This window comes from Eurosta solidaginis, chromosome 5 (genome assembly GCF_040869045.1).
Source record: "Eurosta solidaginis isolate ZX-2024a chromosome 5, ASM4086904v1, whole genome shotgun sequence".
NCBI lineage: Eukaryota > Metazoa > Arthropoda > Insecta > Diptera > Tephritidae > Eurosta > Eurosta solidaginis.
In genome coordinates, this window is record NC_090323.1 from 207,016,798 (window position 1) to 207,032,602 (window position 15,805).

At 37.8% G+C, this 15,805-nt stretch overlaps 1 protein-coding gene across 2 annotated transcripts in view; it reads right to left on the minus strand.

Annotated features, from left to right (window-relative positions):
- The window catches only part of nmo (serine/threonine-protein kinase nemo), a 709,728-nt gene that overhangs the window by 156,856 nt on the left and 537,067 nt on the right, over positions 1–15,805 (minus strand). The gene's annotated exons all lie outside the window — the stretch shown is intronic.

Consider the following 15,805-nt stretch of genomic DNA (forward strand, 5'->3'; position numbering starts at 1 on the left):
TCCAATCGGCTATCAAGGCCTTGAGCTCAACTACAGTGCGATCGAGGGTGGTCTGGGAGTGCCTGACCTCGCTTGCGATTGCATCGAATTATTTTACAATTAAGCTTATCTGGGTCCCGGGCCATAGTGATATCCCGGGTAACTGTCAAGCGGATCTCTTAGCCCGCATCGGTACAACTGAACCGGATGAAGATGGCTGTAGGGACTTCGGGATCCCGCTGGCCACCTGTGGATTGCTCCTCCATAGCTGGGCCTCGAATCAGCTCAGCAAACGTTGGGCGGATACCACGTCTTGCAGGGTAGCAAGATCTTTCTGGCCGAAAGTGGATGGCAGGAGGTCTGCTGAAATAATTGGGTTCACTAAGGCTCACCTATCAATGGTCATTGGGGTTTTGACAGGGCACTGTCCCATGGGTATCCATGCGGTACGTCTCAATATACTGGAAACTCCATCCTGCTGCAGCTGTATGGAGGATGATGAGGTGGAATCACCAAATCACTTTATGCTTGATTGTCCAGCTTTTGCCAGAATTAGGCGAAAGTACTTCGGTCGCGACTCACTTGGATCTCCCGAGGATATATCCAAAGTTGAGATCGGTATCATTCGGAGCTTTATCGTTGCTACCCAACGATTCTCTAAGTAGCTGGATCTAGGTCACCGTTATTTTTGGTGTATGTGGTATCACAACGGACCTTCGTGTTGTCCAAGTGAGCTATCCTTATCAGGGCAGCTACCACGTAACCTATCCTATCCTATCCTAGCTATATGCATATATGTCATACTCCTCCTATATTACTACAAAACTACTAATAGACACGTTCCCAAACATCAGAGTGCCGATATATTGCTGTTTAAACGTCTTTGTTTTTGTATTCAATAATCGCATGTACCTAAATTTTAATTTTTTCTTGTCACACTTACGCTGCTATAATCACAAAAATTTTATAGGCTGTCTTGTATTGATTTCGAAACACATTTCGAGCATTTTCTATTAGCAGTATAGGAGTATTACATATATGGCGATATGTTATCTATTTGCAATTGAAAATTATTAATTCTTTATTATTTTGTAAGCTCCAAAAGTTATCGATTTGTTTCCGAAAAGAAATCGCTTTTTTATCAGCGGACTATAAATTTGTTAGCGAAGACTCATCGGTTTGTTATGAAATAGACAACGACATTGTTTCAAGAATGGCACATCTGTAGCCCGTCGATAACAAGCCACTAAGGTGTTTATAAGAAGCCGATGAAATACTAATGACGCAACGATAATAATACGCTATCGATAATATATTGTTACGAATATTAATTAGCAACACTAAGGGGTACTGCCATCTCTAAGCCGATGCTAAGCAGTGACTGTATGCACATCAATAATTCAATCATTATGTCTACACATATGTACGTACACGCAGCGGAGAAGCAACGCACAAACACATGCAGATATCTTATATGAGATATGCAATTATAATTGAGGAAGTGTCGCTCACAAATACACGCGCATATGAGAGCTATACACGTACATCTGTAGTTATAATTATAGCAGATAACCAACTAATAGATTCTAGAACAGAACCGCCTAGAAATGTCAACGAGGAAATTAAAGAGTATAAAAGGCAGAAACAGTACAGGCGCTACAATCAGTTGGATTTTAGACGCTATCTAGCGAGCAATAGCAGTGTTATTTTGAAAATCAGTTTCAGTGATATTGTGAAGTATTTTAATAAAGGCCATTTTGCATTATTAAATATTGGAGTTCTTTATTCAACAGTTTAGTGATTCGAACTTAGCAGAAGGTTGCAAATAAGAGGATTTGTGAAGACGAAGACAGTTGAGACCACAGTTTGGGGGAAGAGAAAAGCGAGACCTTCACAGGGTTGAAGTAGGCAGATGGAGATAGACCTGACCTCCCTTTGTGTTCTCCTTTTACGAAACGACAAAAATCGCTCAGGCGGTTAAACGTAAATTTATCAAAAAGCCCGAAATTGTTTGTTTCTGGTAAAGTTGACTTATTTATGGTTAAACTTCAGCCCCTGGGCTTGCTCTAGATATGTTTACATATCGTACCTCAAGAGTACTACAAAACGGCTTTTCATTAGCTACTGGCGCGAACTGGATCGCTGCCATTATACATACGTACATACCTATCCCACTTGGTACTCACACCTTTTTTTGGGTGTACCCTTGCAAATACTTCCTACTTACTTTGGTTTATCCCACCAAGCCGAACCTTTGTCGTCCCAACGACCTTAATGGTCAGGCCAGCGGAAATGCTATAGTTTTCTACTCTACCAGAGTTCAATGTTTTACTCTCGTCCGGAGTCACTGTTGCCAACGAGCAAAAGGTTGATCAATCTTTATAAGAGCAATTCTCATAATTCAGGTAAATATTTTAAAATGAGATATCTAATAAAATTCAACTACAACGCTTAGCATCATCGATCAAAACTGCATTTATATTGACAAATTATGATATTTGATTTTGCTGCGGTTATCTGAGCAATCGCAGAAGTGTTATATGTATGAACAAAACATCATACAAAGTGGGTATGTGTATGCATACAAAATGTTTGCACAAATAAAATTCTATTAGCATGTGTGTGGGTGTGTGTGTGTGTGTGTGCACAAATTTACATTTACAAATGACTCACAACATATGCATATTAATCTGTAAAATTTTAGCTGCCACTATCTAACAGCTGCTGCTGGGGCTAAATGCCTTCATAGCTACTGGCCAACATTAACAAAACAATTCTGCATCATTTGACACAGCAGCAACACTCACACACACACAATACTCGAGATACCATTATTGTCGCTGTCATATTGCACTGCAATGCTGTGTTAAGCATAATAATTCGTGGAAATAATCAAAGATCTGACAATGTGGCAAATGTGATTCGAATAATCTGATTAAATGGGGAAATAAGCAACACAGAAGCAAGTAAAAGCAATAAATAAAACAAAAACGAAATTTTTTTTTTTTAAAAGTGCATACATACTCAAGTTCCAACCAACAGCGTGTTATATATAAACGTGAAAACTATCTGATTGTGCGGGGGTGGGAGCTGCACAACAATTATTGTACCACTTGAGTGCTTGGCTCACTGACTGACGATATGGCTAGTCTTACTTGATATGGCAAACGTACTCAGAAAAAATCCATTCATATGATGGATGACAGAATGTTGATTGTCTTCTACTGCATTCACTCATTCGCACATCCTGGTAAAGACATGCAGTAAAGCATCCAGAGCCAAGCAGGCAAGCAATTGCGGCATCGTTGATGAATGAGCAGCGTTCTCGTTACTCACTTGGTACTCGCTTGGTATCTGCGATGTTCTACCGTACGTTCGTTCTTATTTCTCTCCTCACCTTTTAAAGCCCCGACACATAAGCACTTTTTCATATAGAGGAGTTTAACACAAGCTTATGCATTATGAGTAGATTGCACGCATTTTTATGGAGAACGGTAGAATGAGCGACACGGGTGCCATCTGATATTGAAAAGTAGCCATCTCCCAAATTTTGTTACAAGCAAAGCATAAGAAGAAGAATGTGACATATGTTTTGGTTAAGGGTGTTGACACACTTTGCAAGTAACATTATTTTTCCCACTGGTTGGTAAATTTTCTAACATTTTTCGCAAGTAAAAACTGTAATATAACAAATGAATACGACACAAAATATGTTAGCAAGTATCTTTGTTGTATAGGGATAATGTTTATACCAGTGCTTTGCGAAATTTTTATGTGAATGGGCAAGGCGAAACAAACTTCAATTGCCAAGTCTGAAGTTCTTTCATATTTACAAATGCAAAATCTTGGTTGATTGTGGCGATGTCATTGGAATGCATAAGCTTGTGTTAGGCGCATCTTTATGAAAAATGTCATTGTGTCACGGCCTTTACATGTGTAATGTGCAGCTTTTGCTTTCTTCTTTTTATACTCAGCTGAGCAGAGCTCACAGAGTATATTAATTTTGTTCCCATAACGGCAATCCGGCGGCTACCGTGTTATGATGGTAGCGTGCTCCGCCTGCCAAACCGTATGCCCTGGGTTCGCACCCCGGGCAAAGCAATATCAAAATTTTAGAAATAAGGTTTTTCAATTAGAAGAAAATTTTTCTAAGCGGGGTCGCCCCTCGGCAGTGTTTGGCAAGCACTCCGAGTGTATTTCTGCCATGAATAGCTCTCAGTGAAAACTCATCTGCCTTGCTGATGCCGTTCGGAGTCGGCATAAAACATGTAGGTCCCGTCCGGCCAATTTGTAGGGAAAATCAAGAGGAGCACGACGAAAATTGGGTGAGAAGCTCGGCCTTAGATCTCTTCGGAGGTTATCGTGCCTTACATTTATTTATTTAATTATTTTAACGGCAATCTGTAACGGCATAAACTAATCGAGATAGGTATAGACTTCTATATATCAAAATGATCTGTGCAAAAAAAGAAATTCATTTAGCCATGTCCGTCCGTCCGTAAAGACGATTATTTGAGTAAATTTTGAGATATCTTAATGAAATTTGGTACGTAAGCACTTATCTCAGATCGCTATTTAAAATGAACGGAATCGAACTATAACCACGCCCACTTTTTCGATATCGAAAATTTCGAAAAACCGAAAAAGTTCGATAATTCATTACCAAAGACGGATAAAGCGTTGAAACTTGGTAGGTGGGTTGACCTTATGACGCAGAATAGAAAATTAGTAAAACTTTGGACAATGGGCGTGGCACCGCCCACTTTTAAAAGAAAGTAATTTCAAAGTTTTGCAAGCTATAATTTGGCAGTCCTTGAAGATAGCATGATGAAATTTGGCAGGAACGTTACTCCCATTACTATATGTGTGCTGAACAAAAATTTGCAAAATCGGATGACGAACCCACCCACTTTTAAAAAAAAAAATTTTTAAGTAAACTTTTAACAAAAAATTTAATATCTTTACAGTAAATAAGTAAATTATGTCAACATTCAGCGCCAGTAATGATATGGTGGAACAAAATACAAAAATAAAACAAAATTTCAAAATAGGCGTGGCTCCGCCCTTTTAAATTAATTTGTCTAGAAAAATTTTAATGCTATAAGTCGAACAAAAATCCTTGTGAAATTTGGTAAGGGCATAGCTTTTATGGCGCTAGCTGTTTTCTGTGAAAATGAGCGAAATCGGTTGAAGCCATGCCCAGTTTTTATACACAGTCGACCGTCTGTCCTCCCGCTCGGCCGTTAACACGAGAACTTGAGCAAAAATCGATATAAAAAAAAAAATAAATGTAAGGCGCGATAACCTCCGAAGAGATCTAAGGCCGAGCTTCTCTTCCAATTTGCGTCGTGCTCCTCTTGATTTTTCCCTACAAATTGGCCGGACGGGACCTACATGTTTTATACCGACTCCGAACGGCATCTGCAAGGCAGATGAGTTTTCACTGAGAGCTTTTCATGGCAGAAATACAATCGGAGCGCTTGCCAGACACTGCCGAGGGGCGACCCCGCTTAGAAAAATTTTCTTCTAATTGAAAAATCTTATTTCTAAAATTTTGATGTTGCTTTGCCCGGGAGTTGAACCCAGGGCATACGGTGTGATAGGCGTAGCACGCTACCATCACACCACGGTGGCCGCCGAGCAAAAATCGATATATCTTTACTAAACTTGGTTCACGTACTTACCTGAACTCACTTTACCTTGGTATTAAAAATAGGCGAAATCCGACTATGACCACGCCCACTTTTTCGATATCGAAAATTTCGAAAAATTAAAAATAAGCCATAATTCTATACCAAATACAAAAAAAAGGGATGAAATTTGGTGATTGGATTGGTTTTTTGACGCAAAATATAACTTTCGAAAAAACGTTGTAAAATGGGTGTGACACCTAACGTATTAAGTAGAAGAAAATGAAATAGTTCTGCAGGGCGAAATCAAAATCCCTAGGAATCATGGCAGGAATACTGTTCGTGGTAATACATATATAAATAAATTAGCGGTACCCGACAGATGATGTTCTGTGTCACCCTGGTCAACATTTTGGTCGATATCTCGAAAACGCTTTCACATATACAACTAAGGGTCACTCCCTTTTAAAACCCTCATTAATACCTTTCTTTTGATACCCATATCGTACAAACACATTCTAGAGTCACCCGTGGTCCATTTTTTGGCGACATCTCGAAAAGGCGTCCACCTAGCTCACAGCTGAATATGTAATGTTCGGTTACACCCGAACTTAGCCTTCCTTACTTGTTTTATTCTTAATAATTTCTTTTTCATCATCTCTCATACATAGCGTGTTTCCTTTTTTATTTGCAAACTTTTTTTTTCATTATTATCTTGTAGCTCATTTTTCGTATACAATTTTGCTTGTTTTTAGTTAATGCTGCTGACAGTGGTGCTGCTGCCCTTTTTGTAAAATGCAGTTAATGGATACTCATTTATCATTTCGCTGCTGTGGAGGAGGAGATCGGATAATACACATCACACTATTCCTTATAATAAATTAAATTTTTACACTGCACTACACCTAAAAATTACCAAGTTGAAGGGACTGTCAGCCGGTGTATTGAACTGATAAAATTGTAGGGCAAAGTGTGATATGCGTTTATACCTCACCTAAAAAAAATCCAAAACTGACGAAAAAAGCTAACACCGAGCTCAGTCTATTTAAGGTTCTCACAGACGAGCAAGTTCAAACTAAGTTAGATATGCATTCAAGCATGAATGTGTTGGTGAAAGTTATATATATATATTGAACAGACGTTGTTCAGCCCTAACTTAAGTTTATCTGCATGAATTGTAAGGAGTTTTTATATCTAACGTACAAACACGCGACGTTTGGTTTAGAGCGAACACACACGCAAACTGTTTCTTTTATTTAAAAAAAAATTCAAATGTTGCAGAAACAGACGTTCTTCAATCAAAATGCAATTTCTTGTTTATATTAGAGAGTAATCAACTATTTTTTTGATGCAGAACGATAGAAAATGTTTCTATGTTCATCTCACGTAAGAAATATATCCAACGAGTGATTCGTTTTTGATTCATTCATACAATTTTGTTATTGTTTACTACAGGGATGCACTTTAACGTTAAGCTAATCGTTTATCAAAAAATTTTCACCGTTTCCATTGAAACACTTCGAAATATTATCGATAAAGAAATTATCAAGATAAATTGTATCTCGTTTTTAAACGAAACGAAAAGCTTTCGTTAACGTTAAAACGTTAACAAAAACGTGATATTTTATGTTTGAATTGTGCTGGCAATGCTATAGCCATGGTGAAGCCGTAAGGTGGTAACAGCGATCGGACATACACACAAACTCCATGTAATTTGTTTGTGTAATTCGTTGGTGGTAATGTCAAAAATACTCTGAGAAATATTCGTACTGTCAAAATTCATGAGAAAAGTTGCAATCAGCTTGGCTAAAGCTTTCACCTTAATGACTCCACCATCAAACAGCTTTGCCAGCATAGTTTGCAATTAATAATCAACATAAACGATTTGATTTCTTTTTGATATGGCAGAAAACGAAACAAAATCATTTCGGTAATTTGACGTTCTTAACGTTAATAAACAAAACGAAATGACTTTGTTTCGTTTATTAACGTTAATTATCGTAACAAAATGATATCGGTTCGTTGGTTAAGCATGCCTGGTTTACTACATTTTGGCAACTTGCCACACCGCTATTATAGATTCGTTCACATTTAATCGAATAAGTAGGTCCGTTTTCAAATTGAAGCTTTATGTGCGGAGTTATCACATTACATGGATATTTAGCGACTTTATTTTCTAAGATGTATAGATTAATATACATATGTGACCCGGTCTATGAAAAGGTGGCTTATGACTCAAAAAAGAAATTGCAAGAAACAGCTGTTAACAGCAATTTCTTTTTTGAGTCATAAGCCACCTTTTCATAGACCGGGTCACATATATCTAAATGGGCGATATAGGATGTTAAACCATTCAAATTGTTTTGTACCACCACTCAACCAAAGTTGTGAAATCTCCAGATAACTTGAGGTTTTACTCAGAAAGCTTGCAATCATGAGCTGCAAACACTATGAAAGGACTATTACTGTCTAGCATTAAGATAAGGGCGATCTGAAGATAAATATTGGAACAGCAATGAAGGGCAGTCCAACTTAATGCGATTACCACTGGAGGGAATTGAAAACTTTGACATAAACTTGTGAAAAAGGAAAGAAATTAGGAAGAAGTTATTTTAACTTCCTTGGCATTGAAACTTCGATACGTTTTCCAAGTTTCAGAGAACGCCGTTACCATGAAAAGGTTGTTGGACGGTTAACTCTATTACGAGCTGGTAATAGTTGTCACCAGAACGATTGGTAAAGGTTTTTAAAGTAAAATTATACCGAATACTGGATATTCTGGGCTTTCAACCAGATCTCACGCAATGCATATCGTCTTATCTTCTTGATAGAACTCAAAGAGTAGACTTTAAAAATGCTTCCGATGTAATTTATGAAACTTCTGGAGTTCCTCTTAGCCCAATTCTGTTCTGGCTATTTATAAAAGATATTTTTACAACAATAAAATTTTCTAAAATTTTGATGTACGCTGATGATGTAAAAATGTTTTTATCCTATGCTTCAAGCGAAGAAAAGTCTCTTTTACAATCAGATCTGGACGCATTGCACAATTGGTGCACCATCAACTATATACCACTTAGTCTTAAAAAAATACAAATTTATGTGCTTTTCTCGTAGATTACTTCAGCCAGCTTCCTACACTCTTAACAATTATAATCATGAACAGGTATATAGTTTTAGTTTTATAGACCTTGGTGTTAATATTGACAGTAAAATTAACTTCAACCTTCATATTACTGTAACTGTTAATAAGGCTAGAGGTGTTCTGGCGTTTGTAAAGCGATGGTCTAAAGAATTTAGCGACCCGTACGTTACTACAACATTAGTCAGGCCGATATTAGAATATGGTGCAATATTTGGATCCCGAGCTACCAGGTTGTTATTGATCGGCTAGAATCAGTCCAAAAACAATTCTTACTTTTCTCCTTAAGAGATTTCCATTGGAATTCTATGCATTATCAGGAATGAAGGGCAGTCCAACTTAATGCGATTACCACTGGAGGGAATTGAAAACTTTGACATAAACTTGTGAAAAAGGAAAGAAATTAGGAAGAAGTTTTTTTAACTTCCTTGGCATTGAAACTTCGATACGTTTTCCAAGTTTCAGAGAACGCCGTTACCATGAAAAGGTTGTTGGACGGTTAACTCTATTACGAGCTGGTAATAGTTGTCACCAGAACGATTGGTAAAGGTTTTTAAAGTAAAATTATACCGAATACTGGATATTCTGGGCTTTCAACCAGATCTCACGCAATGCATATCGTCTTATCTTCTTGATAGAACTCAAAGAGTAGACTTTAAAAATGCTTCCGATGTAATTTATGAAACTTCTGGAGTTCCTCTTAGCCCAATTCTGTTCTGGCTATTTATAAAAGATATTTTTACAACAATAAAATTTTCTAAAATTTTGATGTACGCTGATGATGTAAAAATGTTTTTATCCTATGCTTCAAGCGAAGAAAAGTCTCTTTTACAATCAGATCTGGACGCATTGCACAATTGGTGCACCATCAACTATATACCACTTAGTCTTAAAAAAATACAAATTTATGTGCTTTTCTCGTAGATTACTTCAGCCAGCTTCCTACACTCTTAACAATTATAATCATGAACAGGTATATAGTTTTAGTTTTATAGACCTTGGTGTTAATATTGACAGTAAAATTAACTTCAACCTTCATATTACTGTAACTGTTAATAAGGCTAGAGGTGTTCTGGCGTTTGTAAAGCGATGGTCTAAAGAATTTAGCGACCCGTACGTTACTACAACATTAGTCAGGCCGATATTAGAATATGGTGCAATATTTGGATCCCGAGCTACCAGGTTGTTATTGATCGGCTAGAATCAGTCCAAAAACAATTCTTACTTTTCTCCTTAAGAGATTTCCATTGGAATTCTATGCATTATCAGGAATGAAGGGCAGTCCAACTTAATGCGATTACCACTGGAGGGAATTGAAAACTTTGACATAAACTTGTGAAAAAGGAAAGAAATTAGGAAGAAGTTTTTTTAACTTCCTTGGCATTGAAACTTCGATACGTTTTCCAAGTTTCAGAGAACGCCGTTACCATGAAAAGGTTGTTGGACGGTTAACTCTATTACGAGCTGGTAATAGTTGTCACCAGAACGATTGGTAAAGGTTTTTAAAGTAAAATTATACCGAATACTGGATATTCTGGGCTTTCAACCAGATCTCACGCAATGCATATCGTCTTATCTTCTTGATAGAACTCAAAGAGTAGACTTTAAAAATGCTTCCGATGTAATTTATGAAACTTCTGGAGTTCCTCTTAGCCCAATTCTGTTCTGGCTATTTATAAAAGATATTTTTACAACAATAAAATTTTCTAAAATTTTGATGTACGCTGATGATGTAAAAATGTTTTTATCCTATGCTTCAAGCGAAGAAAAGTCTCTTTTACAATCAGATCTGGACGCATTGCACAATTGGTGCACCATCAACTATATACCACTTAGTCTTAAAAAAATACAAATTTATGTGCTTTTCTCGTAGATTACTTCAGCCAGCTTCTTACACTCTTAACAATTATAATCATGAACAGGTATATAGTTTTAGTTTTATAGACCTTGGTGTTAATATTGACAGTAAAATTAACTTCAACCTTCATATTACTGTAACTGTTAATAAGGCTAGAGGTGTTCTGGCGTTTGTAAAGCGATGGTCTAAAGAATTTAGCGACCCGTACGTTACTACAACATTAGTCAGGCCGATATTAGAATATGGTGCAATATTTGGATCCCGAGCTACCAGGTTGTTATTGATCGGCTAGAATCAGTCCAAAAACAATTCTTACTTTTCTCCTTAAGAGATTTCCATTGGAATTCTATGCATTATCTGCCACCTTATACTAATCGCCTGAAACTTATTAATCGTCCCACTCTTGCTAGTCGTAGGGAAATGCTTGGAATTGTATATATGATTAAATTACTAAATGGTTCGGTCTCTAGCTCATTTCTGTTGAGCGAAGTAAACTTTAATTTCCGTTTTCGGCCTTCAAGACATTTTATACCTCTCTAAAACATTGTAGAACAAATTTTGAATTGAATGAGCTCTTCCGCTGTTTGTGTCAGAATTACAGCTCCCACTCTAGCACATTTGATTTTTCGGACTCGCTTTCTTGCATTAAAAAATCTATTATTTCCTCTCTTTATAGTAAATAACTGTGTTCATTAACATTTTGAATTCAATTTCAACTAATTCTATCCATTATATGTATGTATATTAATTACTAATACGTTATTTATTTTACTTAGCTGATGAGGTTTCCTCTGTAGCTGAGCAGTTTTAGATCTCTATGGTTAACAAACCAATATTGTTTTATTGATTTTCCGTCAGGGTGGATAAATTATGTATATTGGAACGATTTTCCCTATTCAAGATTATATTTGACTAGGGAAGACGGAAAATCGTTCCAAAAAAAAAAAAATAAGGTGAATAGCTCTCGGAACACGTTCCATCTGGTAGTAAGATGGTATTTTTCTATGATGTTTAGATACGGAAAGCTCAATTCTCGTCTTCTTTAGATAATCGTACAGCAGGGAGTTCTAAGCCAATATTTCTACTTGAACAAATCCGATATTTACTGAAAGATATCACTTATATAATATTGTATCCATAAGTCGATACACTCCCTCACAACTGCAACTACTTTACTGTGGACACGGTAGGTACTCCTGATATCCTTAACAGTGTGTTTATAGATGTTTTTCATCAGTGGATAAGGCATGTATTCAGTTGCCGCATAGCGAAGCCGAAAAAAGGCAAATATATCCTATGACAATATAATTTCCCCTTTAACAGAACTTTTGAGTGCGCTCTTAGCTAGTCTAGATCATTAAATCTTCTTCGGTACTCGCCATCGCCCGTAGAGGTCCGTAAATCCATCCAAGAACTTTGCTCTCGAACACTTTCATAGCCGGTTCATCTGATGTTGTCATGGTCCCTGCTTCTGCACCATATAGCAAGACGGATACGATAAGAGACTTGTAGAGCATGATTTCATTTATTTCGATGAAGTGACTCTGGGAGTGTTCGATAGAAAAGTTCTTCGAAAGATTTACGGATCTCTACGCGTTGGCGATGGCGAGTACCGAAGAAGATTTAGCGATAAACTGTACGAGCTCTACGCAGACATCAACGTAGTGCAGCGTATTAAAACGCAGCTCCTGCGCTGGCTAGGCCATGTTATGCGAATGAAAGATGACGCTCCGGCCAAGAAAGTGTTTCTATCGGAGCCCGCTTATGGAAGCAGAGCTACGGCCCCCACTCCGCTGGAAGGAACAGATGGAAACCGATTTAAACTCCCTTGGTGTGACCAATTGGCGCCGGTTGGCGGAGCGAAGGAGCGACTGTCGCGCCTTGTTGGACGGCCATAACCGTTTAAACGCCAATTAAGTAAGTAGGATTTTCGTGTGCCGAGCGAGGACTTTACTTTTCAATTGCCCACTTAGTATAAAGTAGAATTTATTGTGACGAGTGATTCTTCGCTGGATTTCAGAGCTAGTGTTGTTGTTTGTGTTAATGCTAGTTCCCAAATAAACGAAGTCTGGCCGCCAACAGTAGCGTAGTTTCCAAGGCGCAAATGCGCAGACTCTTTGCTCGATCACAGCAGGTACTTCGTTTTGTTCTCATTCACCATCAAACCCATCTTTTCCGCTTCTTTTCCAGTTTGGAGTAAGCAGATGATATCAATGTCATTATCAAATTCATTCCAAAAAATTTTGGGTTTCTCCAAGAGATAAACCATGTTGCATAGTGTATGATGTCAACATCAATCGAATAAGAAGAAGAACACTGAATAATTCTTGCAAGTGATAAAGTTGCATTTGTTCATCCATCATTCGATGATGCTATTCGTCTTGACATGAAAACGTTCCAGCATCATTTAGAATTACAAAGATACATACAAATTATAAGTGCATTGTCTGAATTTCAAACGGTGTTGCGTCAGAAAACACTGGATTCCCAAAGTAACGATCACGATTTTGATTGTCGTTTGTTACATAAGAGCAAAAAAAAGAAACTCTTATTATTCATTAATTTTCATTGAATAACATGGACATCTAACACTCATGAAAAAGAGAAGAGATTTAGAAAACCTGAATAAGGTGAATTTTAAAATCGATGCAACAACGCAATCATTATTAAAGTATATGAAAAAAATTTGGTACAAATTCTGAATGCTTCTACGCTCAAGTGTGGATTAATTAATGTAATTGTGTAGGAAACTCATCTCCAACGCACGACAACCACAAATCAATCATTCAGAGCACTCAACTTAAAGCAAAATTCCAAAATCCCTTTTTGTGCTTCTTGAATTTATTTCGCTTCTTGATTTTCTCATTTCCTTGCATCACTTTGTTAACCAAAAACTCTTCTCTACTTGGATTCATGCGCTTTGCTCCAAAGTAGCTTTGGTCAGCCGTCTCGTAAGATGACGCACCGTCGTTAATTTTCTTAAATGACTGGCCGCCTGCTGTCTAAGCACTGAACTCGTTTGTTCCTTTGTACGCCCATTTTGCTGTCTGTTTACTATTTGTTCATATATATAATTAACAAATAACCATAACAAATTAATAATTTATAAGAATACGTAGTAGATAAGTGCGAACAAACTTATGCATTATTATGTTTTTGTTTTGTCTTTTTAAGAAAAATACCTTTTTCAATAAATTTTATGTATCATTTGTTCGAAGCGTTAACTGAAGAATGATAAATTTCGTTACGCATTATTAACAATTGTTACTGATTATTATAGATTACAAACAGTGTGAGGTATTTCTTATACACATATGTACCCACTTATGTGAATACAGTGATGGTGGCATAGATAGCACACATTTATTTTCAGAAAATGTTCGCCTTGATTTTATGCAGATTACCAATGATTACCATAAAAGCGTTGCACGCCATTCTCCGCATGCCACCTGCAGAACTTACTTGCTTAATTGGCGCTTAACCGTCTAAACGGTTATGGCCGACCAACAAGGCGTGCCAGTCGCTCCTTCGCTCCGCCAACCGGCGCCAATTGGTCACACCAAAGGAGTTTAAATCGTTTTCCACCTGGTCCTTCCAACGGAGTGGGGGCCGCCCTCTACCTCTGCTTCCATAGGCGGGTTCCGATAGAAATACTTTCTTGGCCGAAGTATCATCTTTCATTCGCACAACATGGCCTAGCCAGGGCAGCCGATGCGTTTTAATTCGCTGGACTATGTGGATGTCTGCGTAGAGCTCGTCAGCTCATCATTAAATCTTCTTCGGTACTCGCCATCGCCAACGCGTAGAGGTCCATAAATCTTTCGAAGAACTTTTCTCTCAAACACTCCCAAAGCCGCTTCATCTGCTGTTGTCATGGTCCATGCCTCTGCCCCATATAGCAGGACGGGTACGATAAGTGACTTGTGGAGTATGATTTTCGTTCGCCGAAAGAGGGATTTACTTTCCAATTGCCTACCTTTTCCGAAATAGCATTTATTGGCAAGATTGATTCTTCGCTGGATTTCAGTGCTGATGCTGTTGCTAGTGTTGATGCTGGTTCCCAAATAAACGAAGTCTTTTACTATTTCGATTATGGCTGCCAACAGTAGCGTGGTCGCTAAGGCGTGTATGTGCTGACTCTTTGCTTGATGACAGCAGGTACTTCGTTTTGTCCTCTTTCACCGCTTCATTTTCCAGTTTGGAGTAAGCAGAAATGACAGCGCGGGTGTTTAGGCCTATGATATCAATGTCATCAGCATATGCCAGTAATTGCACGCTTTTATAGAATATTGTTCCAGTGCGGTTAATTTCTGCAGCTAGTATGATTTTAGTATAACTAATGGCCAAAAATATGGCATTTGCCACTGCAACAAGGCTTAAGGCCTAGGGCAGCTTGAGTGCAGGCCGTATGGACATAGCAGTATAGCGTCATCTTGTATCGGGCAAACGGAAAAAGTGGTCCCGTTCCTAAGATTCGAAAGAGTTCTGGGGGCCACAATTTATCCGGAGGGTTCGCGCCAGGGTTCAGAAATGACAGAACATACAAACAGCGGGTATTCAGAGGGCTAGAGCGAATTTCATCCGCGCTAAACAATAGTAGTGTCAAATTACTAAGATAGTGTCACGAATATTAGCAACACTAAGGCATACTATCATCTCTAAGCCGATACTAAGCAGTCACTTGTATCTACATAAACAAATCAATTATTATGTCTACAGATATATACATACAAGAAGCGGAGGGATATGCACAAACACATGCATATATCTGAGATGCTCACAAAAGCATGCAATCATCGGTCAAAGTATCACTCACATATACACGCGCATATGAGAAGCTATAAACGTGCATCTGTAGTTATAGCTGGTGAGTTTATAGCTGGTAAACAAGTAGTAAATTCTAGAAGAAGAAACGACTAGAAGTATGCGAACGACACAGCACAGAGTATAAAAGGAGCAAAAGCTGAGTAACCAAAATCAGTTTGATTGAAGCAAGCTATTAGTTGCGAGTTATAAGTGTTATTGTGAAGTACTTTAATAAAGGCCATTTTGCATTATTGAATATTAGAGTTATTTATTCAACAGTTTAGCGATACGAATGTTAGTAGAAGGTTGCAAATAAGCAGAATTGCACTAAATTCGTTACAATATTTTAATGGGTTTCGAAACGGATACTAAAATTTTAACTAAATGCAG